Below are 25,686 nucleotides of genomic sequence, written 5' to 3' on the forward strand. Positions count from 1 at the left end.
CACAATAGGTCCACAGCAAATGACATTTCATTCAATCCTGGATGCAAACATCAGAATGCTCTTTATCGACTACAACTCAGCATTCAATACCATTATCCTCTCAAAACTAATCAATAAGCTCCAAGACCCTAGCCTTAATACCCTCTTGCGCAGTTGGATCATTGATTTCCTCACTTGCAGAGCCCGATCAATTCAGATTGGCAACATCTCCTCCACAATTTCTATCAGCACAGGTACATCACAAAGCTGTGTGCTTAGCCCTCTGCTCTACATTTAAGCTAAGTACAGCTCCAATGCCATACTTAAGTTTGCTGAGACAACACCACTGTTGTTGGCTGAATCAAAGGTTATGACGAATCAGCACAAAGGAGGGAGATTGAAAATTTTGCTGAGTGGTGCCACAACAACAACCTCTCACTCAATGTCAGCAAGACCAAGAAGCTGATTGCATAGCACAACAAAGATTTTGCTTCCTGAATACTTTTGGTTATATCTTGTGGATTTTGGGCTGCTGACCGTGAAAAGATAGGGTAACTAATGAGACAGTACTCCAACATGCCCATACAGAAAGATCTTTAATAAGAACATTAAATGAGAGGAAACATAAATTCCTGGGCCATGTCGTCAGAAAGAGAGAAATAGAATTCCTTGCAAGGCTATATGCCTGGGAAACACAGCAGAGGAAGGCAAAGAAGATAATATATGGACAATGTGAAAGAACTAACAGATCTAGGTGTGCGAGATATCATTGATGCTGCGTGGGATCGTTCAATGTGGAAAGCCATGATCATCGAAGCATGTAACACGCAAGGCACATGAAGAAGACCGTGAAAATCACCATGAAATGCCCCTATCATGTATTATTGCTTCAAAATCACCTATATTTGTTATTTCAATTCATAATTTAAGTCAGAATAACTGATGCCAAAACTAAGGACGACATTTTTGTTGGCCCACAAATCAAACAGGTCATCAGTGACAGACAATTTGAAGAATTTCCAGTAAAACTTTTCTTGGCAACTACAGAGCACCAAACTACGTGCAGCTGGTGGACAACATGCTTCAAGCGTACAAAACCATGAAGGGCAACATGTCACTGAAGGTTCATTTTCTGCATTCCCATTTAGACTTCTTCCCTGCAAATTCTGGCGGTGTCAGTGATGAGCACAGTGAAAGCTTTCACCAGAACATTACAGTCATAGAGAAAAGGTATCAGGACAACTGGAATCCATCAATGCTAGCTGACTATTGTTGGACACTTAAGGAGAAGCCCCAGTCACTGAGCACAAATGAAAATCATCAATAAAACATTTTTAGCTTAGTTGAACTATTGCAAAGCATCAGCAACATCATTCAATTATTGCAAAGCATCAGCAACATTATTCAATTAAACACATTATATTCAACAGAAGTTTATTTCTTTATTTCTCCAAATCCTACATAATACAAGTAGTCTGAAATTATATTTGTGTTCAGCTTCAAGTGGTCTATCATAAACAATTAACAATTCTAAGGAAGCAACTTTTCTGAAAAAAACTTGTTGCCCAGTGTTATTGACTTCAGGAGAATGAAGTCTCCTTCATTCATGACACAGACCTCATTGGGGATCAGAGATGGAGAGGTCAGCAACTTTAAATTCATCAATGTTATCATCTCAGAAAAAAGCAGAGGGCTTTAGGCTGTCCTGATGGGGGATGGAGGCTTGGGTATAGGGCTTGGATATCTACAGCAAAATTAAGAAAATAAGGGAGCTTGAAATCATTGAAAAAAGCATGTTTGAAGTGTCACAGATGTAGGTAGGCAGCAACTGAACCAGGAGGATAAAACAGGTATGCAGATACAAGTTCAGTAGGGCAGGAACAAACTGAAAATATTGGTCTACTTAGAGAGGCAGGTTTGCGGACCTTGGATAGGAGGTAGAAAGGGGACGTACAATGAGGTCGGTGGCGGTGACTGGGGTATCCCCAGAGTCAATAACGTTGGTGGTGGTGTGGAAGACGATGGCCTGGTGTTCCTTAGTGGGGTCCTATTCTAGGGGTAAGTAAGAGGAGGTGCCTGAGAGTTGGTGCTGGGCCTCAGAAAGGTAGAGGTCAGTACACCGGACTACTACAGCACCAACCTTATCTGTGGATGAGGTTAAGATTAATCTGGAGGGAATGGAGAGCAAAGCATTTGGAAGGGTGAGATTGGAATAGGAGAGAGGAGTGTTAAAGTCAAGACAGTTAATGCCCCGTCAGCAGTTGACAATGAAAAGGTCCAGGGCAGGCAGAAGACCAGGTCAGGATATCCAGGAAAAGGAGGGATTGAGGACGGAGAAGGGGTTATCAGTGTGGGCTGGAGAGTCCTTGACAAAGAAACAGGCTAGGAGACGGAGGCAGCAGAAGAGCTTGGTGTTGTGGTGGGCATGGAACTCACTGAGGAGTGGGCACAAAGGTGAGGCCCTTACTGAGGACTGAATGTTCTTCCTCTGAGAGAGAAAGCAGAGGGAATGGTGAAGACCCGGCATGGATGAGAGCTGGGATCAGAGGGAAGAAAGGGGTTGGTAGTGTCTGAGGCGAAAGGAGGTTTGGAGTGTTCAAGGATGGTGGGGTGAAAGGAAGATGGAGTCTCCGAGGGCCCAAGAGCTGGCAGTGGGACCAGAAGGAGATGGGATTGCGGAGTGGTGGTGGGAGAAGGGGAGACAGGAGTTCCAGCAGCTGCGTGTGAAGACCCGGAGGTCAAGGCTGGAGTTGGAGTTGGAGGTTGCGCAATCAGCACTTTGGAGATGTCCGAGGTCACTGGAACCTGCATTGATGGCAATAGAATCTGGTTTCTGAATCTGCTTGGGATTGTTTGAACCAGAGGTCGGCAACAGGAATAACTGGGGACATCTGTGGCTGACGGCATTGGAGACTGCAGGTTCTGAGTTCTGTAGACTGGAGATATTCTGATCCCTGTTGGACATGAGAAAGGCAAAGAACAGGCAATTGAAATTCTACTTCCCATTCCGACGTAAGTCCATAGCCTCCTCTACTGTCACGATGAGGCCACACTCAGGTGAGAGGAGCAACACCTTATATTTTGTCTGGCTAGCCTCCAACCTGATGGCACAAATATTAATTTCTCAAACTTCTGGTAATCACCCCACCACCTTCACCATTCTGATTTCCCTCTATCACCTTATCTCCTTATTTGCCCATCACCTCTCTCTGGTGCTCCTCCCCTTCCCTTTCTTCCATGGCCTTCTGTCCTCTCCTATCAGATTTCCCCTTCTTCAGCCCTGTACCACATTCACCAATTGACTTCCCAGCTCTTTATTTCACCCCTCCCCCTCTCCCAGTTTCACCTATCACCTACTCCCTTGTACTTTTTCCTCCCCTCTCCTCACTTTCTTACTCTGATTTCTCATCTTTTTTTCTCCAGTCCTGATGAAGGGGTCTCAGCTGAAGATGTCAACCGTTCACTCTTTTCCATAAATGCTGCCTGGCCTGTTGAGTTCCTCATGCACATTGTGTTGATGTTATCCAATCACAATCTCCTGTTATGTATCCCATAACTGGATAACTTACCAGCAAAGATAGAGAGGTCTGTTGAAGTCTGGTGTCACTATTTTCAAATGTTTTATTTGTAAAGGGACACAAAGGTAGGGTTAATACATACATTCAGATAAGTCACATTGTCAATACTCAATCTAAAGCGCGGGTATATTAATAATCATCATTCTTAAATGAGCTCTGTTGATGTCTAGGGGTTAATAGATTGTCCGTTGGAAATATAAAAGTCACTCTGAAAGCCTGCCGGCCTCAGTCCGTTGGAAAACGCTGGGTTTTTCATGGGGCGCCCGAGAGAGAGAGATTGTGGGGGGGGGAGAAGAGAAAGGACTTGCCGAGTCTCGATGAATCTTCCGTGAAAAATCGGGGGAGCGTTGGCTTCCTCTCCCCGATATCAGTTAAACGCGGTTTCCTGTGATCCCAGCCACAAATTCCCATCCCGGAATCTAACGCACGTGGCTTCCTTCCGAATGGCTTCCCGCTGCTGCGGGACACGCTCGTGTCTTCTTGGTGCGTCTGAGGGGCTGTCCCCCTGAGACTCTCCTTTATACTTCCTCACGGGGTCGCAGGTGTCAATCAGGTTGGGATGATGCAATCTCTCTCTCAACCAGCCCACCTTGCCCGAGGACTTTACATGTGGTCTCAATGAGACAACAGTCGCTGTTGTCTTTACTCTGTATCGCTGGTGGTACCTGCAATTTGACACGTATCTCTCTCTCTCTCTCTCCGACTGGGTCTACTGACCCCCCCCCCTTCAACGGGTGCTCTTACGATTCTCCGGAAGGAGGGGGCTGCTCCCGCTCCTTCGGCCCCTCAGAGCTGTGGTACCTTCATAACACCTCCCCCCTTAAAAGCCGTTTACCAGCGGTTAAACGGAGCGGTCCACAGTCTTACAGGAGTTTTTGGATCTATCACAATACACAAGCTTTTCTTTTCACAAAATATACATTCAAGTCAGTATCTAAATAGTTAACGATTACAGTGTCCCTTTCTTTCAGACCTTAACATTGCGAACCGTACATCAGACTTCAATTCAATAACCACCTATTTAATTTTTTTTTACGCAACAAAACTAAGGAGGTGTGACCTTAGCTTAGGTGCATTTACAAAAGTTTACGCGAATACTAATCATTTCAGTCGTTTAACTTAACCGGCAGGTCTCCAAAGGGCTGTCTTTATTATTCACAGGCTTTGGCGCAAACCTGTGCAACCTGCCTGGCTGCCTAACAATGGCATCCCCATTAACCGTCGCCTCTTTTTCGGCGAGTCCCCCCGTGGGGAACTTGAGTAGTTTTTCGTGGTGAACTCCCGTCCGCCCCGCTCATCGGGGTTATTGTAGTAACACCATGCCCCAGACTTAGACCCTTTTCACCCAATTCTTCGATTTTACCCAGGTGGCTGGCCCTTTTATCAGTCCCCTTCAGGCTATTGGTGTTTGATTCGAACTCTTCGCTCAAGTAGCCTGTCGAAGGCAGCCTTTTATCACCCCATCTTGGCATAACAATAGAGTGGGGGGCCCCGCTATTCCCCGACTCGCTCTGTGAGCGATCTGCCAGGTTTAAATTTTCTTCCTTCGATCTGGAAACTACAGGCTTTTCGTTTCCTTCGCCAACACTCCTCACCCCCCTATTCTTAAATTCTGCATTAACTTTGAACACTCCTTCGAGTACAGACGCCGGGGAGCTCACACTTTCCCCGGTTACCAAGGTTAACCCTTTTCCCACTGAACCGAGTTCATCTGACCCACAAGGACGGCCGCCCCGTTCCACTGAATCAGATACCCCAGACTTCTTCTGAGCTCCGTTACTAGGTTCAGCACCTCGTGCATCCTCCTCTCGGACACACTCAAACGGGACATTTGCCTCTTCCAGGCTTTCAACCCCCGTATTTTTTTCAAATTCTAACCTCCCCCGATCCTCCCAGTTACTCTCTGGGAGGCTCCCACCCGGGGAAGGCGCAACCCTGCGAGCTGAAACAACCTCCTCGGCCTTTTCAGCAGACTCCGTTGAGGCAAGGGTATCCTTTCCATCTAGGACTGCCCCCCTCCCGTTATCGGTAACACCTTTAGAACTCTCAAGTTCTTCAAACAATTCTGCCAAACCAGACAGATCATCCATGTCCAACTCTGGACCTTTTAACAGCTTCATCTGTTTCTCATCTTTATTTCCTACCTTTAGGACCTTTCTCTTCGCTAAGGGCAGAGCTATCTCCTTTCCCTTACGCCCTTTCACTTTACTACCCTTCGTCTTACCACCCTCGGAACCCTCATGGCACAGGGTCAGCAAAGACGTCTCGGCCAAATCAAAACTGGCCAGATTTAAACTGCTCTCGTTCCCAGCTCTCTCTCTCGACATGCTGCGAGTGACCGCTCCGGCGAGATGGTCCTTGGGCGCTAGGGACGGGGCTACCACACTCTCCAGTCGGCAGGTCGGCAGCATGGCTGACCAGACCTTACCCCCTGCTAAGTCGTTTCCCAGCAGAATGTCCACGTCATCTCTCGGGAATTCTGAGGGCACCCCCATTTCAACTGATCCATACACCAGCTCACAATCCAAAATGACCTTATATAAGGGCACCATTTCTATCCGTTTATTTATTCCTTCCACCTTTACCAAGCCCGTCTCCCGACCAAATGCTAGTACCTTACGGCTAACCAGGGATAATTCAGAGCCCGTATCCCTCCAGATTCGTACGGGAACTGGTGTGTCTCCCTCCGTCACAGACACGGTTCCGTATGACAGACAACTCCCAGATCCCTCTCATACTCTGTCTACTCTCGGCTCTCTGGTCGATTTGCTGATTACCACGGCACACCTGACAGGGACGGTGGTTTTCCATCTTCCTATCTCCTTCCTCGGAGCAAAGCATCGAGATGCAATGTGCCCCTCCTTTCCACAATTAAAAGAGGTCAAACCCGGAGCCCTCTGGCCGTCTTGCCTTTCCCCTCAACCTTAATGCTAGCTCCCAGTGGAACCTCTGCCTCACTCGTCGGACTTTCTCGATCGTTCCCACGGTCTCTCTGAGGACCTTTATTCGAGGGAGTCTTTGTCTTGTGGGTTAGGACATATTCGTCCGCCAACCTGGCGAATTCTGAAATGGACTTATCCGGCTTCTCATTCAAATACACCCAGATCTCCTCCGGAACACAACTTTTAAATTCCTCAATCAAAAACAACTCGCTGAGACGCCCATAATTTTCGCCCACTCCTTCCGCGGTGCACCAACGGTCCAAGAGCAACGTTTGATTCCACCCTTTCCTTAAATTTCTAAACCTTTGTCTATAGGCCTCAGGTACCAATTCGTAAGTCCGGAGAATGACCTTTTTTACCTCATCATAATTCTCCGCTTCTCCCTCCCCCAGGGACAAGGCCATATATGCTCGTTGGGCTTTCCCCTTTAACACACTTTGTAACAACGCCACCCACTGCTCTTTTGGCCACTTCTGATTTACTGCCACCTTTTCAAAAAGCAAGAAATAGTTATCGACATCTGTCTCCTCGAACAGGGGCACCAATCTCAACTCCCTACTAACATTAAACCGCTCTGCTTGGTCTAACCCTTGATCTCTTCGTTCGTTCTTCATCTTCTCAATTTCCCGGTCATGTTGCCTCTGCTTCTCTCTTTCTCTCTCTCTTCTGCTTCTAGCTTCTTTAGGTTAATTTCATGCTGCCTTTGCCTTTCTCTCTCTCTCTCAGCCGCTTCCATCTCTTTTAGCTTAATTTGTAGCTCAATTTCACGTTCCCACTTCATTTTCTCCACCTCTAACTGAACCGTCCCACTTGATGGTATCCCTTCAGGGATAACTCCCAATGCCTCAGCTCCAAACACCTTCTTCCCAATGTAATACTGGGTTATGGCCCTTCGTACCTCCTGCTTTTTCATGGTCGACCTCACTTCTGTGAGGTTCAACCCCTTCGCTAAATTTAACAAGTCTGATTTGGTGGCTGCCTCTAGAGCCTCCACCGTCGGGTTTTCCATAAATTCACCCACGTCCATCTTTGCTGGTTTCCCGTCTGGCTACCCGCGTAACCAGATTCAAGTTTTGGACTACAAGCCCGATTCACTGGCCTCCCAATTTGGTGTCAAATCCCGAGACGAGAACCCCAAGTTGTTATGTATCCCATAACTGGATAACTTACCAGCAAAGATAGAGAGGTCTGTTGAAGTCTGGTGTCACTTTTTTCAAATGTTTTATTTGTAAAGGGACACAAAGGTAGGGTTAATACATACATTCAGATAAGTCACATTGTCAATACTCAATCTAAAGCGCGGGTATATTAATAATCATCATTCTTAAATGAGCTCTGTTGATGTCTAGGGGTTAATAGATTGTCCGTTGGAAATATAAAAGTCACTCTGAAAGCCTGCCGGCCTCAGTCCGTTGGAAAACGCTGGGTTTTTCATGGGGCGCCCGAGAGAGAGAGATTGTGGGGGGGGAGAAGAGAAAGGACTTGCCGAGTCTCGATGAATCTTCCGTGAAAAATCGGGGGAGCGTTGGCTTCCTCTCCCCGATATCAGTTAAACGCGGTTTCCTGTGATCCCAGCCACAAATTCCCATCCCGGAATCTAACGCACGTGGCTTCCTTCCGAATGGCTTCCCGCTGCTGCGGGACACTCTCGTGTCTTCTTGGTGCGTCTGAGGGGCTGTCCCCCTGAGACTCTCCTTTATACTTCCTCACGGGGTCGCAGGTGTCAATCAGGTTGGGATGATGCAATCTCTCTCTCAACCAGCCCACCTTGCCCGAGGACTTTACACGTGGTCTCAATGAGACAACAGTCGCTGTTGTCTTTACTCTGTATCGCTGGTGGTACCTGCAACTTGACACGTATCTCTCTCTCTCTCCGACTGGGTTTACTAACCCCCCCCCCCCTTTCAACGGGTGCTCTTACGATTCTCCGGAAGGAGGGGGCTGCTCCCGCTCCTTCGGCCCCTCAGAGCTGTGGTACCTTCATAACACTCCCAATAACTCAAATCCTCCAGGCAACGTTCTTGTGAATCTCCTCGGCACTCCCTCTGGCGCAGACATTTTTCCTACAATGTGGATAATATACAAGTGCAGTCCACCGATGCTAGTCATTGCAAATAAAGTCTATATAGTTAGACAATCACCACCCTTTATTAATACCTCCAACCATTTGAACACCACCAAGAGTATCAACCAAGAAGAGACAGACCAAATGGATAGCCCTGTTAGAACTAACATGGGAACAGTAAGTTAGAGTGGTTGTGTCCTGTTCTCCAATACTGCAGTTCCTAGAATTGCATTACTACATTATTCCATTTAATTTCTTTTGAATATGGTAGTGTCCAGGAGCCATCCCCTAACTGCAAAGAATTAGATATTTCTTCAGCCTAGTAGGTAGCATAATTTCATAATCCAATAATATCAAACTCTTTCAACAGAAAGCTCCCTTTGAGGTTCTATCAATAGGGACAGAGGATAAGATAACATTTCTTCCAGTTTGAAAAAGCCTTTGGGCTGTCTCAACACTAAAAACGGATAATTAATTGTGACCTATTTTTTAAAAATATGTTTAATTATTACTCGGGAGTTTGGTAGATTCAAAGTAAGGTATCATCCATGGTGGGAAATCCAATACCAGGGATCAAAAATATTAAAGAATCACCATCATATCTAATAATAAAATAAATATTTACCCAAATTGGGAACAAGGAACATACTACAATAGTCTTCTCATTCATGAATGATCAGCAACACCACTATTTATTACCCAAATTAAACTACCCTTAAAGAGGGTGATAACAGAATTTCTTGAACAACTGCAGTCCATGAATTGAAGACCTAGAATGAGTTGGACCTGCGAGACCTTGATCAGTGAAGAATCATTGATAAGTCAGAGAGGCATGTGATTTTGAAATAGAGTTGCAAATAACCAAGTTCTCCAATAACAAATGCCACACAAGTCTAGATCACAGAGGTTACTGGTCTGGTAGGTCTGCTGTAAATAGCTAGACCATTACCGCTGTTCACCTGTGGATAGGTATACATAGTATATACCGGTGGAAGGAATGAATGCTAAAACTGACAACCAACAAAGTTACTTTAAGATAGATCTGGGATTCTTTTAGTATTTTTAAGAGATGCCCTCTACCCTCACAAAAGAACAAATTAGAAGCTGTGCAGGTCAATGTGAGCCCATCAACAAATTATGACTGATCTTCATATCAAGTCTACTTCATACCCAATTCCAATATCCCTAGATCCTCTTGCATTCTAAGCATCTACTAATTTCAGTCTTGAATGTAATCAATAAATTCAAAGAACTGTGAGAGATCAATTGAAGGATTCCAAACATTTACCACCTTGTAAGAAGTAAGTCTTTGTCTCTACCCCTCTAGCCTTGGTTTCTTCAGCCTGCGAGAATTGGCTCACAACATCCATCTCCCAAGAGTATTGTATTTCTCATTCTTCTATGCTCCATCATTACTTACTCTTTCATAGGAGTACAAACCCCTCATCTCAAACTCATTCCATTGAATCTATGCCACACTAGCAAAGATATCTGTCATAAAGGATATGTGCACACAATGTTCCAAATATAGTCTCACTAAGGCCCTACAAAACATTGGTAAAATATCCTTTTGTACTGAAAACTGGAGTTTGATCAGAGTCTAAAGTCCCAACTATATTTACTCAATTTGAGCATGCATTCAAATAAAGCATCTAACACAAGTCAAGCCTTATCAAAGTCTATTGAGCTATTATTACCACATGCATCCACTCATTTTCCTCAATACCGGCATACATGCAGGATTGGAAGTCTTTTTTGCTTCACTGCAAATGCATGAAAATCAGTTACGGGAAAAAAAATAACATGGGTTGGATTAGACTTTAATTTTGCATCTGAGCAACTTCAACATCAAATTCAGTTGCTTACAATTGAGTTCAGCAAACCATTTGCCATCCTCATTGCTTGCTGCATGTATACTTCCTGTTCCACGAGTCAGAACACCAAGAACCCCTTTGGATGACAATGCTTGATCATTTTCTACCATTTAAAATTTGGAACTTAATTAGAGTATGTAATCTCACATCAAGGTCTCTTTACTATTTTCTTGCCCACTCATTTAACATTTGTTACCTCTATCTCTTTACAGATGGTGTCCTCAGATGCAGCTCAGTAGTCAGCAAACTTCAATATTTTACTCTTTTCATCCAAGTCATTGGCCCAGATTATGAAAACAGAGTACCTAGTACTGATCCACACAGGATCTTACTAGTGATTGTATGTTAACTTGAACACCACATTTATTCCTACACTTTTCTATTCTACAAACAATTCTCTAACCATTCTGACATGTTACTCCTAATCTCACAAATCTATTTATGGCACTGTAGCTTACAATCAGGCTGCTTTTTAAAGAGTCCTTAAATTCTTTAGTGTGGGTGGTAGGGTGGAGATATGTCTCTACCAAAGGAGGTGCAAAGCACGAGTTCCCTCCACTAGCCTGCAGGTCACCCATGGGCAAATTGTAGTAGCTGCTTAATTCTCCGAAGAGGGTCATATGAAGCCAGGGGAGCAGGTGGTGGATGGTTGTATGAGCAGCTACTGCATATCACGTCCTGGTTATGTAACCACTGACACCATGGAGACAATCTCTGAAGAGTACTGACAATGGTTGGGGTCACCCATCTTGTAAAGGCACTGCCCAGAAGGTGGCAATGGCAAACCACTTTGGTGGAAATATTTGCCAAGAACATATCTTGGTCATAGACCATGATCACCTTCGTCATATGACACAGCACATAACGATGATAATGAAATTCCTCAGTACTATCCCTTTACTAATACTGATTGCATCATCTCTCTGCATCATTCACCTCTTGGTTTCCTATCATTTCCAACTTGTTCATAGTAACTTCTTCAGTGAAGTTACTATGACTCACCTTTTTTTTTAAATCCTTGTTTTAATTTCTCCTAGGGACAAGGAATTCATATTTATTTTGCTTCTCTGTTGCCTTTTACATGGTTGTAAAGGCTTTTACTATTTTTTTATATATTTTACGCTAATTCACCTTCATACTTTAACTTGTCCCGTGATCAACGTTTTGGTCACCTGTTGATGAATCGTCTTGTTTTCCCAACCATCTGGCTTGCTGCTCTACTTCTTAAATATCCTTTTTAAACTAAAATTCTTCTTTTTCTTCATAGAGAGCCATAAGTAGATCACTTTTCCACATGTTAGACCATTAAAAAAAAAGGCATAGGAGAATTAGTCCATTCAGCCCATCGAGTCTGCTCTGCCATTTCATCATGGCAGACCCATTTCCCTCTCAACCCCAATCTCTTTCCTTCTCCTGGTATCAACTTCTATTTTGAATATACCCAGACCAGGCCTCCAAATCTGCCTATGGGAAAGAATTCTACAAATCCACCACGCACAACATGCTGGAGGAACTCAGCAGGTCGGGCAGCATCCGTGGAAACAAACATTCAACGTTTCGGGCCGAGACCCTTCGTCAGGAACATTGACTGCTCATTTCCACAGATGCTGCCCAACCTGCTGAGTTCTTCCAGCATGTTGTGCATGTTGCTTTGACCCCAGCATCTGTAGAGTATTTTGTGTCCACAAATCCACTGCCCTCTGGCTAAAGAAATTCCTCATCTCCATTCTAAATGGAGGTCCCTCTGTTCTGAGACTGTGCCCTCTGGTCGTAGACCCCCCACCATAGGAAACCTCTTGTCCACATCCACTCTGTCTAGACCTTTCAACATTCAATAGGTTTCAATGAGATCCCCAACACCTCATTCTTTCAAATTCCAGCAAATAAAGGCCCAGAGTCACCGATTTCTCCTCACACAATAAGTCTTTCATTCCTGGAATCAGATTCATGAACCTCCTCTGAACACTCTCCAAAAACAGCATATCCTTTGCTGGATAAGGAGCCCAAAACCATTTACAATATTCCAAGTGAGGCCTCACCAATGCCTTAGAAAGCCTCAGCAGCACTCAACCACAAGCTGCCCTAAAAGGCCATATTGTAGGCATTCTAAAAATTCCTTCCCTTAGGATCCAGCATCAACCTGATTTTCCAAATCTACCTTCATTTTGAACTACCCCATGACTGTTGTAATATTGCCCTTTTTACATGCATTTTGTATATTCTATTGTAATCTGTAGCACACATCCTGGCTACCATTTGGAGGCCTGTATATAAACCTCCCATCAGCCTATTTTTTACCCGAGCAGTTTCTGCAGCCTCCAATCCTATGTCACCCCTTTCTAAGGATTTGATATCATTTTCTTTTTAAAACCAGAGTACATCACCCCCTACACTTATCTGCCTGCTCTTTTGATATGTGTATCTTTGGATGTTACACTCTCAGCTATAATCTTCTGTAACACCTGGGGAAAAGTTTCACTGCTAACGTAATGGTCTTTCTGTAGAAGCAGTGTTTGGGTTATGGTTCAATATAACATGTGCTTTGGAATGTGAGCTGTCTAATGAGGGGAGTGTGCTGTGTGCCCGGGTGCGTTTTCATACTGTGTGCCTGACCCCAAGGTGATCTAGGTCTTTTGTTCAGCGGAAGATGGAGACAGAAGATGCCAGAAAGGAGAGGTCATAGACATCACAAAGGAGTGGACTCGGAGTGGGGCTGGGAGTTAATGAAGCCCGGGAAAATCGATGGAGGATCGTTGAAAGGAAAACTGAGAGCTCCAACTTGTGCATATTAGACTGCTTCATTAAAATGGGCCCTTTTCTTTTAAAATGGGCCTGCTGTGTTCCACCAGCATTTTGTGTGTGTTGTTTGAATTTCCAGCATCTGCAGATTTCCTTGTGTTTGCCCTTTTCTTTTTGTTTTTCTTTACTAACCCTTCAGTCAAATTAGGAATTATAAAGCTAAATCATTTAATTGCATTTGGTGTACTGTTATTTCGTGGTACTGATTTGTAACAGGGTAACAAATCATGCAGCATCCACCCAAACAGGAGGTTGTGCATCTCAGTCTCACGTGTTTTGGTGGAGCCAGAGATCGTCTTCCCTGAACTTACACAGCCAACAGAATCTGAGGGTTACACTTGCTTCAGCCACCACTCAGTGATGCCCATAATGTCATCCCTGCCAACTTCTGACTGTACTATAAGATCATCTATTCCATATACTGTGCATATTCACTTATAACACCTTCAGTGCTATATCTGGTTCCTTAGGGTTGTTATAGCTGGGGATGATAGTGGGGACAAATTCCCACTACCTATTAAATGCTCCCAATGGCATACGCCTCTGACAATCAAGTCCAGATACTGGTTGCCACATGTGACTTAGCTACTATTTTTACAGCGGAACCATTTCTACTGACAGGAGTTACTAGATAACTGCAAATTACTGGTGCAGATGGGGCTCATCAGCTGTGGTTTGCAGCTTATCCAGAAGAAGAAAAACTCTGATCTCAAACCTCCGCTGCCTTGTAGCTACAACCACTCATGGGGAAAGCTTCAGGAATAAACCCCCAAGGGAAAAATCCAGAGCTGGAGTCCCAAAGGCTGTCCTATATTGAGTTCAATGTTGACTGGCAACTCCTGCGATGCTGCTGGTACCAAACTGTATCGGCCTCTGCCGTCCCTTTGGGTTCATCAGATGTGTGGAGAGGGGGAGTTTGTGACATGGGCAACAGCTTGGTCTCCATATCATCCTGCCCAGGTTTGCATATATGCTAGGATGCAATACCCATAGTCAACTCTGATCAATGGAGGCCCTCACCTCACACCCTATTGGATTCTGTCCCCCCTTTTACACTGCAGCTGACTCCACTGACTGCAATTCTGCCCTATCATCAGCCTGACTTTCCTGAACATCTTACTACACATTGCCTCTGCTTGTAAACGAACAGACCTATCACTCTAGTTCCCATCCCCCTGCCAAATTACTTTATCCCAAGATTCCAAATTACAGGATAGATTTGTTAGAATTAGATCCTTTACCATTATGGACAGACAAAACTATTTCCCAATCATCCTAGCCATTTACCCTTCAAGACCTATATAAATAGTTCTACTTAATTTCAAAACTCGTGTTTGCAACTAAATTATGTCCTTTTCAAAGTCAATACAAAGCATTGAAAATACTGATACAATTTTTCCTGGAGGATCCCTTAATTTTGATGAAATAATTAACTATTTTGCATTATCTATCAAACAGTTTGCTTTTCGGCTTTCCCGGGGAGCTTTCCCAAATGCACCCTCCTAACTCTGCCTGGTTTATACAAATATTACAGCTCTTTATGACTATTGTACTACCCTCACTCTCCAGTAATTTACTTCTGAATTGAATCTACTCATTTTTGGCCATAGTTATTACACTCCCACCCATAGTGATTCTACTTCTTCATTCTAAACCATGATTATTCTTCAGCTCAGTGTACCACAGCTGATCAATCAGGCATTATATTGGAGACGGGGTACAATATACCAGGAATACTATTGGGAATAAGAGATTGAACTTGAAACACAATATCAGCTATGACCTTATTAATTGGTGGATCAGGGGTTCGTGTTCAACTGTTACTTCTATTTCTTGTATTCTAACATTTCAAATCTACTAGTCCTACATTTTCTTTATGCTCTTTGTCCACTTCCACTTTACTACATGAAGTTAACTAACTTGTTCATGTTTGGATCAACCATAAGTAGATTTGGTGAAACCCTAGTGAAAGAAATGGGGATGAATAGTAAAGCTGAAGTTAAACTCAAGTGTTTGAGAGGGGAAAAGCACAGGTTATGCCATGCAACACACACAAAATGCTGGTGGAACACAGCAGGCAAGGCAGCATCTATAAGGAGAAACACTGTCGGTGTTTCGGGCCAAGACCCTTTGTCAGGACTAACTGAAAGGAAAGGTAGTAATTGATTTGAAAGTAGGAGGGGGAGGGGAAAATGCAAAATGATAGGAGAAGACCGGAGGGGGTGGGGTGAAGCTGAGAGCCGGAAAGGTGATTGGCAACTCCACCTGTGAGTCAGCTGGTGTGGTATACTGTGTCCCGTGCTCCCGGTGTGGCCAGTGAGACCCGACACAGACTGGGAGACCGTTTCGCTGAACACCTACACTCTGGCCGCCAGAGAAAGCAGGATCTCCCAGTGGCCACACATTTTAATTCCGCATCCCATTCTCATTCTGATATGTCTATCCATGGCCTCCTCTACTGTCAAGATGAAGCCACACTCAGGTTGGAGGAACAACACCTTATATACCAGCTGGGTAGCCTCCAACCTGATGGCATGAACATTGACTTCTCTAACTTCCATTAATGCCCCTCCTCCTCTTCTTACCCCATCCCTGATATATTTAGTTTCTTTTCCCCCTCTCTTTCTGCCCATCACTCTACCTGTTCTCCATCTCCCTCTGGTGCTCCCCACCCCCTTTCTTTCTCCCTACACCTCCCATCCCATGATCCTTTCCCTTCTCCAGCTCTGTATCCCTTTTGCCAATCCCCTTTCCGGCTCTCAGCTTCACCCCACCCCCTCCGGTCTTCTAACATTTCGCATTTTCCCCTCCACCTCCTACTTTCAAATCTCTTACTGTCTTTCCTTTCAGTTAGTCCTGACGAAGGGTCTCGGCCCGAAACATCAACAGTGCTTCTCCTTATAGATGCTGCCTGGCCTGCTGTGTTCCACCAGCATTTGTGTGTGTTGCCTGAATTTCCAGCATCTGAAGATTTCCTCGTGTTTGCTTGTGAAGGTTATGCCATTGATGTTTTGTGAATCGTGTGTTCAGACTTTGACCCAAAGAGCTAAATATAGGAAGTTCCATGAAACAAGTTCAAAGCTCTTTACAAAGTAGAATTTTTATGAAACTTAGGTCACACTATGTTGGGAAAAGCAACAGCCAATTTGCACATAGCTGGATTCCACATACAACAATGATAAAAATCAAGATAAAGGAATAGAAAATAGAACTGCAAAGCAGAGTACAGGTCCTCCAACCCACAATGCTGTGCTGACCTTATAAACCACCATCAATCTAACCCGTCCACCTTAAATAGTCCATAACCCTTTTATCCCCATCTACACATCTCTAAAATGTTCTCTATAACCATCCATACCACCCACCACTCTGTAAAAACCTACTCCTGACATCTCCCCTAAACAACATCCCATGGTGTTGTCTACTGCCACCCTGGGAAAAAGGTGATGGCTGTCCACTCAGTTGCCTCTCATACTTCTAGCCCTAGCTCACTCAATCTTAGATTGAATAGATTTAGGTAGATTAGAATAGATTAGATATTGGTTGAGGAATAAATACTGGCTATGGATTGTTCATGTTTTCCTTCCCGTGATATGAGATCATTTAAATCCATTTGAGAGAGAAAATGGGGCCCATTAGTAAATTTTTGCCTAAAAGATGATAACACCACAGCATACCCCTAATATTGCCCTGATTTTTGTTCTCAATTTTTAAATGAGACTGGAATCCAGAACTTCTAAATCAGAGCCAAAAAAACATTCATAGAACAGTCTAAATTACCATCATTGTCTCGTAATCATGTTCAGGGACAGGTAGGAAGATTAGATACAGGATAAAAACCACTCTGATATTGTTGCGCTTCATGCCAGGAAAGCGCAGATATGCAGCTCTATATTCCTCTACTGCAGTGATAGAATACATTAGACCACAATGCCCCTGCATGATCTGTGCCCACAGTTACCAGCTTAATCCCATTAACTATCATTTTCAGCAAATTTTCTTTGCTACTTGCAACCTATTCACAGATGCAAGTCAATAAATAGTAGTGGATTGGCAGCAGGGAGCAGCAACTTTGTTGATCCCTTTATCTCTCAGTTCTAGCCACACTGTTCCCAGCATGGCTGTCCCTAATAGGAAGGAAAAATTATGCACAAGTTTTCCCTTCACATAACATTCATCTGTCAATTTAGTCAAGCTGCTCAAATTGGAGGACAGAGAATGGGTGATAAACCCTCTCATCTATACATGGCAACAGGACAAGACACAGAATGGGGATAAATTTATTTTAAAACATTTAGTTTCAAATTCTATATTGAACAGATGATGATGTTCTAACTTTCTCCTTATCCTGCATAGTAACGTTTGCCTACCATTAGAACAAATTAATAATTTATACCATTTTGAGACCACCAGCAAAAAAGTGGCATGTACACAAGCTTATTTAGAGACTGCAAACACGTCTAAGCCCAGATACACATTTAAACAACAGATACTAAGAAGATTTTAAGGTAATCATCTAATATCAGAATTTAAATGGAAATTAAAATTACTGCAGCTTTGCATTATGGTTCATCATATCACTAAAGCCCCTTGGTGAGTTTCCAGCCCATTGCAAATCTCTCAACATCCACTGTTATGTCTTCACAATTTCAATTTATTGATTGGATTGCAGCTTTAACTGCTGGATTTATATAGGATCATGGAAAACAAGGTTGCCAAGCTGCAATTCTTTAATTAATCTAACCATCATTCCTCTTCTTCCAAACCTTGCTTGTATAATAAAACTGGGGGGAGGAGGTTCACGAGTTTTAAAAATATATATATTAAATACTATCCCTTAACTATGCGTTTGCAAATTACAAATGGAAAAATTCCTTTCACAAATTATTCTTTGCTGGCATTTACCTTCCTGACTTACCAATAGCTCCAAACACATGTACTCAGCGTATTCTACTTATATTTCCTCCCTCTCTTTACTCGCCTATCGAATCACATTTGGAATGTTGCTCTGGTTTCTGGGTCAGGTTCTAATGTTACAAGTGAACTTTGCGATTTCAATGTACAATTTCTTTAATGCATGTCTTTCAATTCTTCTTTTTGTCTATCAACTACACTTAGTGGCCACTTTATTAGGCATCTCCTGTACATAGTCTTCTGCTGCTACAGCCCATCCACTTCAAGGTTCAATGTGTTGTGCATTCAAAGATGCTTTTAGTGACACCATTGTTGTAATGTGTTGCTATCTCAGTTACTGTCAACTTCCTGTCAGCTTAAACCAGTCTGGCCATCCTCCGCTTCTCTCTCATTACCAAGACATTTTCACCCAAAGAATTGTCGCTCACTGGATATTTTGATTTTCGCACAATTCTCCATTAACTCTAGAAACTGTTATGTGTGAAAATCCCAGGATATCAGCAGTTTCCGAGATACTCAAACCACCCCACCTAGCACCAACAATCATTCCATGGTCAAAGTCACTTAGATCACATTTCTTCCCTATTCTGATGTTTGGTCTGAACAATTGGACCTCTTTGACCATGTCTGCATGCTTTTATGCAGAGTTGTTGCTACATGATTGGCTAGTTAGATATTTGAATTAATTAGCTGGTGTACCTAATAAAATGGCCACTGAGTTTATGTCAGTGCTTCACAGTTCCTGTGTAGTTCTTTGTGCTTGGCACAGAAGTTCTGAAGAACAGATATGATTTGCTAGCCCATATTTAGACCTTCAAACTACATTCTAAAAAAACAATCTGGCCATCATCACATTGTTGATAGTGACAATAATAATCACTATAATAATGACAACAATAATCACTCTGTATAAACTGCTGAGATGCTCCAAATTAGAATACAGAATACAGATTTTAAAACTTTATTTCAATAGTCTGCAAACTTAAGTCACCAAATCCCTTTCTATTTCCTTTTCCCTGCCTGTGTCCAATGTTCAAGCTTTTCTACCCCCCCCCCCACTTTATCAGTTTCACCGACATACTTAACGCATGATTTTCTTTTGATGGCCAACCCTTCCAGCTCCCCACCTACCACTGCCCCTACCAGAATTGTTTCGCCCTTCAGCATTCACTGTCCATCTCCAAAGGAATTTTATTTTATGCACTCTGTGTTGGATCTGTCAACATTGCTTTCCTCTCTCCAAGCTGTCATTCTTCCTACCACAGCCCGTTCAGGCTCTACTTGACACTATGCATTCTCTGAAGCATGAGCATTACTCAAATATTCTGATAGTTATACACTCTCCCCTCCTCACTTTTGTGACATTTGAACCAAAATAGAGACAGATGAATCGTCCTATTGACATCAACAGAAAGAGACTAATTTACACATTCGCCCACCTCAGAGCACAATTTAGAAGAGAAACTTCAACGATTGATGATGAAAATGCCTAAAATGTCAACTTTTTATTCCTTTCCATACATGCTGCCTGACCTGCTGAGTTCCTCCAGCATTTTGTGTATGCTGCTCTGGATTTCCAGCATCTCTTGTGTTTTCAACAAGAACTGTACTTTTTAAGCAAAGCCAGAGGAAAATAAAACTAAAGTCAGATTATTGTTCCCCATGTCCACATCTGCATGCCCACCTACCAAAGTTGGCATTTCAGCTCCAAGACTAGTCATTTCTGAACAACTTTTCTTTCCATCTTCAAAGAATTAGAATAAAGAATTTTAAGACTCATATTTAACCACCTAATTCATTACTGTCCTTCCAGCTTCAGACCTAATATGAAACCACTTTTCAAGCCTATGTGCATCCTGTTAACCGCATTATGGGTACATGAGATTAAAAATAACAATCACACTTCTGCAGAGTGTGCTTGTACTTCTATCAATTTCCATAGTTAACATCACTTCCAATTTATGCTTCAATGCTCCATACAAAATTACAGAAATTTACAGCATAGAGGAAGCCTTTAACACATTTTGTCCAAATGGAACCATTGCGACTAAACCCATTCCAACGTCTTAACTGTGGCCTCTTGAGCTAAAACACACCACAAACAAGTAAGTTTTTTAAAAAATTAATGGGATTTCCAATCTCAATCCACTCAATTCATGCAGCCACCTCCAGAATTCCTGAAGTTTCTTAACACACCTCTTGTTAAATGTGTTAAAATATACAAAGTCTTTATGGGGCCTGACATGGCAGATGCAGAGTTTTTTTCCTGGGGTGCATGGAATCAGGAAAAGAAATGGAATGGAATCATCAAAGAAAAGAGGAATTCAACATTCACAAACAAATAGAAATCTCTTCACCCATAGGTTATTCTCTCCCTGAAAGTTTTGTAGAGGCTCCATCACTAGAACATGTATGATGGGCTAAAACCCCACATGGTTATCCCCTTAACCATTAATCTATGTTTTTTGCTAAGGTAAAATAGGTACTTCCTAGTCACTATTTTATATGCTGTAATTAAATTTTATTTCTGTTCAACAGAAAACAAGATCTACCTAGTCAATCCTTTCTCAAAACTGGCACTTACAACATTTTTATATCTCTTGGCTGAACCTTGAAGGAGCTATCACATTGTTCCTACCTGGTGGTAAACTAAACTTGAGTACTCCACCTGTGGTCTAAATGCTTTACACAGTTTCAGTACAATAATGCTCTTATAGTCTGTGCTTTGTCCAATAAAGGAAAACACTTCACATGTCATCTGCTTTCTTAAGCGTGGTTTCCATCAACCCTGCTGCATTGACAAATCTCTTTCAGTATCCAACTAGCCATATTTTTAAGCTCTTGCCTTATCTGATATCTCCAGATAAATTACCATACATTTTCAGATTGCTCACCAGATCACAAGAGTGTGAAAAACACATTTTTTTAAAAAAAGCAATCTTAATTTTCAGAAGCGGAAGAATCAGAATCATGTTTAATATCACTGGCATATATCATGAAAATATGTTGTTTTGCAGCAGTACATAATAAAAAATTATAAATCACTATAGATATATAATATACACACACACGCATATATATATATAATAAGCAAGGCAAAAAAAGGAAAAAAAATCATGATATAGTACATGTCTTCATTGTCCATTCAGAAATCTGGTAACAGTGGGGAAGAAGCAGTTCCTGTAGCATTGAGTGTTTGTCTTCAGGCTCCTGTCCCTCCTCCTTGATGGTAGCAATGAGAAGGCAGGTCCTCAGTCGGGTGAGGGTCCTCAATGATGGATGCTGCCCTTTTGAGGCATCACCTTTTGAAAGGTGGACTCAATACTGGGGAAGCTAAAATCTATGATGGAGCTGGCTGAGTTTGCAAGCTTGTGCAGCTTTTTTCTGATCCTCTGCAGTGGTTATGCAACCAGTTAGAATGCACTCCCTGATATGTGTGTAGAAACCTGCAAGAGTCTTTGGTGACATACCAAGTCTCCTCAAACACCTGGTGAAATATAGCCACTGTCATGCCTCCTTTGTAACTGCATCAATATGATGGTCCCAGGATAGATCTTCAGAGATGTTGACACCTAGGAACTTGAAATTGCTCACCCACTGTTGATCCATTGATAAGGACTAGTGTGTGTTCCCTCGACTCCCCTTCCCTGAAGACAATCCCTTGACCTTACTGATGTGGAATGCAAGGCTGTTGTTTCGACCCTGATACTGGCCAAAATCATTGTGATATACCACAAAAAGCAGGCAACATATCACAGTTTCTAACTTCAAAGTGTCAATCAACGATTAAAATTTGCTTCTAAGCTTGCTATTCTCCACGGTTCTCAAGCTGGGAACTCGAGCTAGTGAGCTGTTGGCTCTCTCTCTCTCTCTCTCTGTGACAGGAGTGATCCCTCTCTCTTCCTCATTAGTGAGAGAAAGAGCCTGTGAGATGTCAAACTGTTGGGATGAACAGTGTTTTTTGATGGACTTTAGATCATGGTCTCTTTGGGGGCTTTGCTTTTGCCTGCATGGTGGGAAGTGTGTGTGTGTGTGTGTGTGTGTGTGTGTGTGGGGGGGGGGGGGAAGCTGATGCTTTCAGCTGGAACAGTGGGGGAGGGGAGGAGTGATGCTTTGATGCTGTTTGTGTGTGGGAGCAGGAGACAGGCTTTGGGGTTCTAACTTTTTCTGTCATTCATTCGTTGCAGTTTTTCTTCTGTTTTGTGGATGCCTGTGAAGAGTAAGAATTTCGGGTTGTATATCGTATACATTCACTGATTAAATGGAACCATTGAACTTATCATTCCATCACGTGGGCACTCTGACAACTTTCTCCCGACCATCTAGACGACATCAGATCAACCCTCCCATATATAACTTTCCTTCCACAAATTAGCGTCAGTTGCTTTCCCTTCAGCTCCTCAACATCCACCACAAGGTATTGCTTGTTAACAAAAGGGTCGATGCAATAAAGGCAGTAAAAACCGCAGTATCTGCACAACAAAATGATCTCGCGATGTTGATTCAGAATGACCCCACCAAATCAAAACACACAAATATGCCATTGATTTCCCTTCCATTTCCCCCTTTACCCTATAGCTCAAGTACAGCCATATCTTGCCGATATTCAGAGTGTTCCTAGCATTTTCTGCTTTTCTTTCTGACTACACGAGCTCTCGTTTTCTTTATCAACGTGAGAAGTGTTCAGTAAAGGTTATCCTTTATGAGGGAGAAAGCACACGGTTGACTCTAGTCCTGTTTTCCTCCAACAGCTCATCTACCTGGGTCATTGGCCAATAGCCCTGTTCGATGGGGCAGGCCTGAGGGCAACCGAGGCTCCGAATGGACGTAGTACTTGGACCGTAGTCACACCGCTCCTTACACGCAAGACAAGACCTTTGCAAGTCCCGTTAACACACAGACACATACATGAGCGCGCGCACACACTCAATTATATATCCATCGCCTTCAACTTGATGAATTCAATCAATTCTAAAAAAAACTGATTCAAAAGTAATGGGCTTTCAGACCCTACATACAAAAACTGAAGGTTTTAATTCACATCTATCGAAATGTTGAGATTTACCTGCCAATGAGCTCACCGGTCAAATGTAATAAATCTGCAGCAATAATCACCAACCCCAACTCTCTCGATTGCAACTCCCTCAGCCCCGCGGGAACTTCCGCTCACTTCGGTCCGACTTGTTCTCGTTCGGGGTCGCGGCTCGAGAGCGCGCGCCGACAGGCGGAGACTGTCCTTAAACGCGAAGCTCGTTCGTGGCGGCTCGACTCTGCTCTGCTGGGAGCGCCTGCCAGGAACACCGGAGAAATTAGGGCCGAGCGGAAGGCTTCCAGGTAGTGGTTGGCCACCCGCCTGAGTGATCGCCCTGCGTCAGTGACCCGAGATGCAAGCAGCCGCTGATGCTGCCTTGCCAGTCTTCAACTCCCTACACACACACGATTCAGGAACTATCAGAGACGTCAGTATCCACCAGAGTTAAGGGACAACAAAGAGGTATTTATGAGTTTGCTAATGGTATGCCTGCTATGCTCAGGAACAAGTGTGGCAAAAACAGACCCATCATCAGCCTCGCATACAGTCCATGAAAAGCACTGTCATTGATAATCTCGAGTTAGCACGAGGGACGTCTTATATAACAATAACTGAGGTAAAGGGCTCATCCTGTTCTGCGTAAACTTTTTTAAAAAATATTCATTATCCAGGCAAAGCCAGCAATTACTGTCCACCCTCTTCGAACAGTCGACATTTAAGAATCAAACACTTTGGGAGATTCGCAGTCGCAGTCATAGACAGGTAAAGGTGGCAGATTTTCTCCAGTGGACTAGATATGGTTTTGTAACAATTCAGCGCCATCATGATTTTTATCTAATTTGTTTAAAATAATCCAGGTTAATAACTGAATTGTCGTGCCACGGCCATCATGCTCAGATTTGAATTCAGGCCAGACCTCTGGATTAACTAGCAATTTAACCACTGCTTCTCCACTTTAGCCCAGAGTATTCCACAGGGGTCTGTAGAAAAGCCCGAACATTTCACCGCAAACATTAATGACGCAGGTGAAAGAATACGAAATTGTATCCGTGTTGACAAACGATAAGTTCAGAGGTATATTAATGGTAATTATACACAGATTTAATGTTATTTAAAATTATACTCAGGTAATAGTGGAATTTAGATGGACAAATGAAATGGTCAGGACATTAAAAGAAAGAGGTTAATAAGCTATTTTTTAAATATTCAAATTTCCCTGAATTCATAATTTTTTTTTGATAAGTACATGAGGGGAAAAATAATAAACATGAGAGATTCTGCAGATGCTGGAAATCCCAAAGTACTGAAGGAACTCAGCAGGTCAGGCAGCATCTATAGAGGGAATAAACAATTAACATTTAGGCTGAGATCCTTCATCAGTATATGAAAACATTATTATAGCTTATATTAACATTATTTGTGGGAAAGTTATTGATATCTATCATGAAGTGTGTTTAATGCCATAAACAAGGACAAAGAGCTTGTGCTTTTCAGTAAGGTGGCATCATAAAAGGGCACAAGGTTGTTGAAGGGTGTACTTCAGAAGTGGAACTAGAGGTTATGATTTTAAACTATTTAAATGAAATATCAAACTGATATAACAGGTCAAAAACTTCCAGATGCAACAATAGAGGCAAAAACAAGTGAATTATTTAGAGAAAAAGGATGCCAGAAGAAATGGAGGGATAGTTTTAGATGAGTAAATTAAAATGGTCTGCCTTTTCTAGAACTATTTTGATATAAAGATTATTTATACCCTGATCTATAATAAGCAGCAAGTACAGGACCACACAAAACAAAGTGTTCTATTAACACAAGAGATTCTGCAGATGTTGTAAGTATTCTTTAATAATTAGGATATTATATAACATTTATAATATTCTAATTTTCTACACCTATTCTCTGGCATCCAATGTAATCTACCATGATATCTTTAATGCCAGTATAAATGTAAACATCCACTTCAATATAAAAGTAAATCAGATGTCGATGGTAGCATTGAAATTCTGCTGTTCCTTTCTATTTCTGCTTTGTCTCAGAAAGGATTCTTGTGGACATCCCAAAGAAGGCATTCAAGTATGTTTTAATGGTGCTGATCTGAAGTGCCCACAGACTTGCCACGTAAATAGTTAGACTAAAAGACATAGGAGCAGAATTAGGCTATTTGGCCCATTGAGTCTGCTTCACCATTCAATCATGGCTGATCCTTTTTTTTCTCCTCCTCAACCCCAGTTCCCGGCCTTCTCCCTGTAACCTTTGATGTCATGTACAATCAAGAACCTATCAACTTCTGCCTTAAGTACACCTAAAAACCTGGCCTTCACAGCTGCATGTGGCAATAAATTCTACAAATTCACCACACTTTGGCTAAAGAAATTTCTCTGCATCTCTGTTTTTAAAGGGTCCCCCTCAATCCTGAGGCTGTGCCCTCTTGTCCAAGACTCTCCCACAATGGGAAACATCTGCTCTGAGTGGGCCTTTCAACATTCGAAAAGTTTCAGTG

General features: G+C 42.8%; 1 protein-coding gene across 3 annotated transcripts in view; it reads right to left on the reverse strand.

Moving 5' to 3' along the window:
• The window catches only part of ndrg4 (NDRG family member 4), a 224,321-nt gene extending 200,729 nt beyond the window's left edge, over positions 1-23,592 (reverse strand). Inside the window, exon 1 of one of the 3 annotated variants that reach the window (XM_059992564.1) lies at positions 23,233-23,592. The gene's annotated coding sequence lies outside the window, so the exon portion shown is untranslated. Of the gene's footprint in view, positions 1-3,865; positions 3,888-23,216 lie in introns of those variants that run through there. The other 2 variants (XM_059992563.1, XM_059992560.1) reach the window with 2 other exon arrangements.
• Positions 23,593-25,686: the final 2,094 nt, after the last annotated feature.

Source organism: Hypanus sabinus, chromosome 17, assembly GCF_030144855.1.
Source record: "Hypanus sabinus isolate sHypSab1 chromosome 17, sHypSab1.hap1, whole genome shotgun sequence".
Classification (NCBI taxonomy): domain Eukaryota; kingdom Metazoa; phylum Chordata; class Chondrichthyes; order Myliobatiformes; family Dasyatidae; genus Hypanus; species Hypanus sabinus.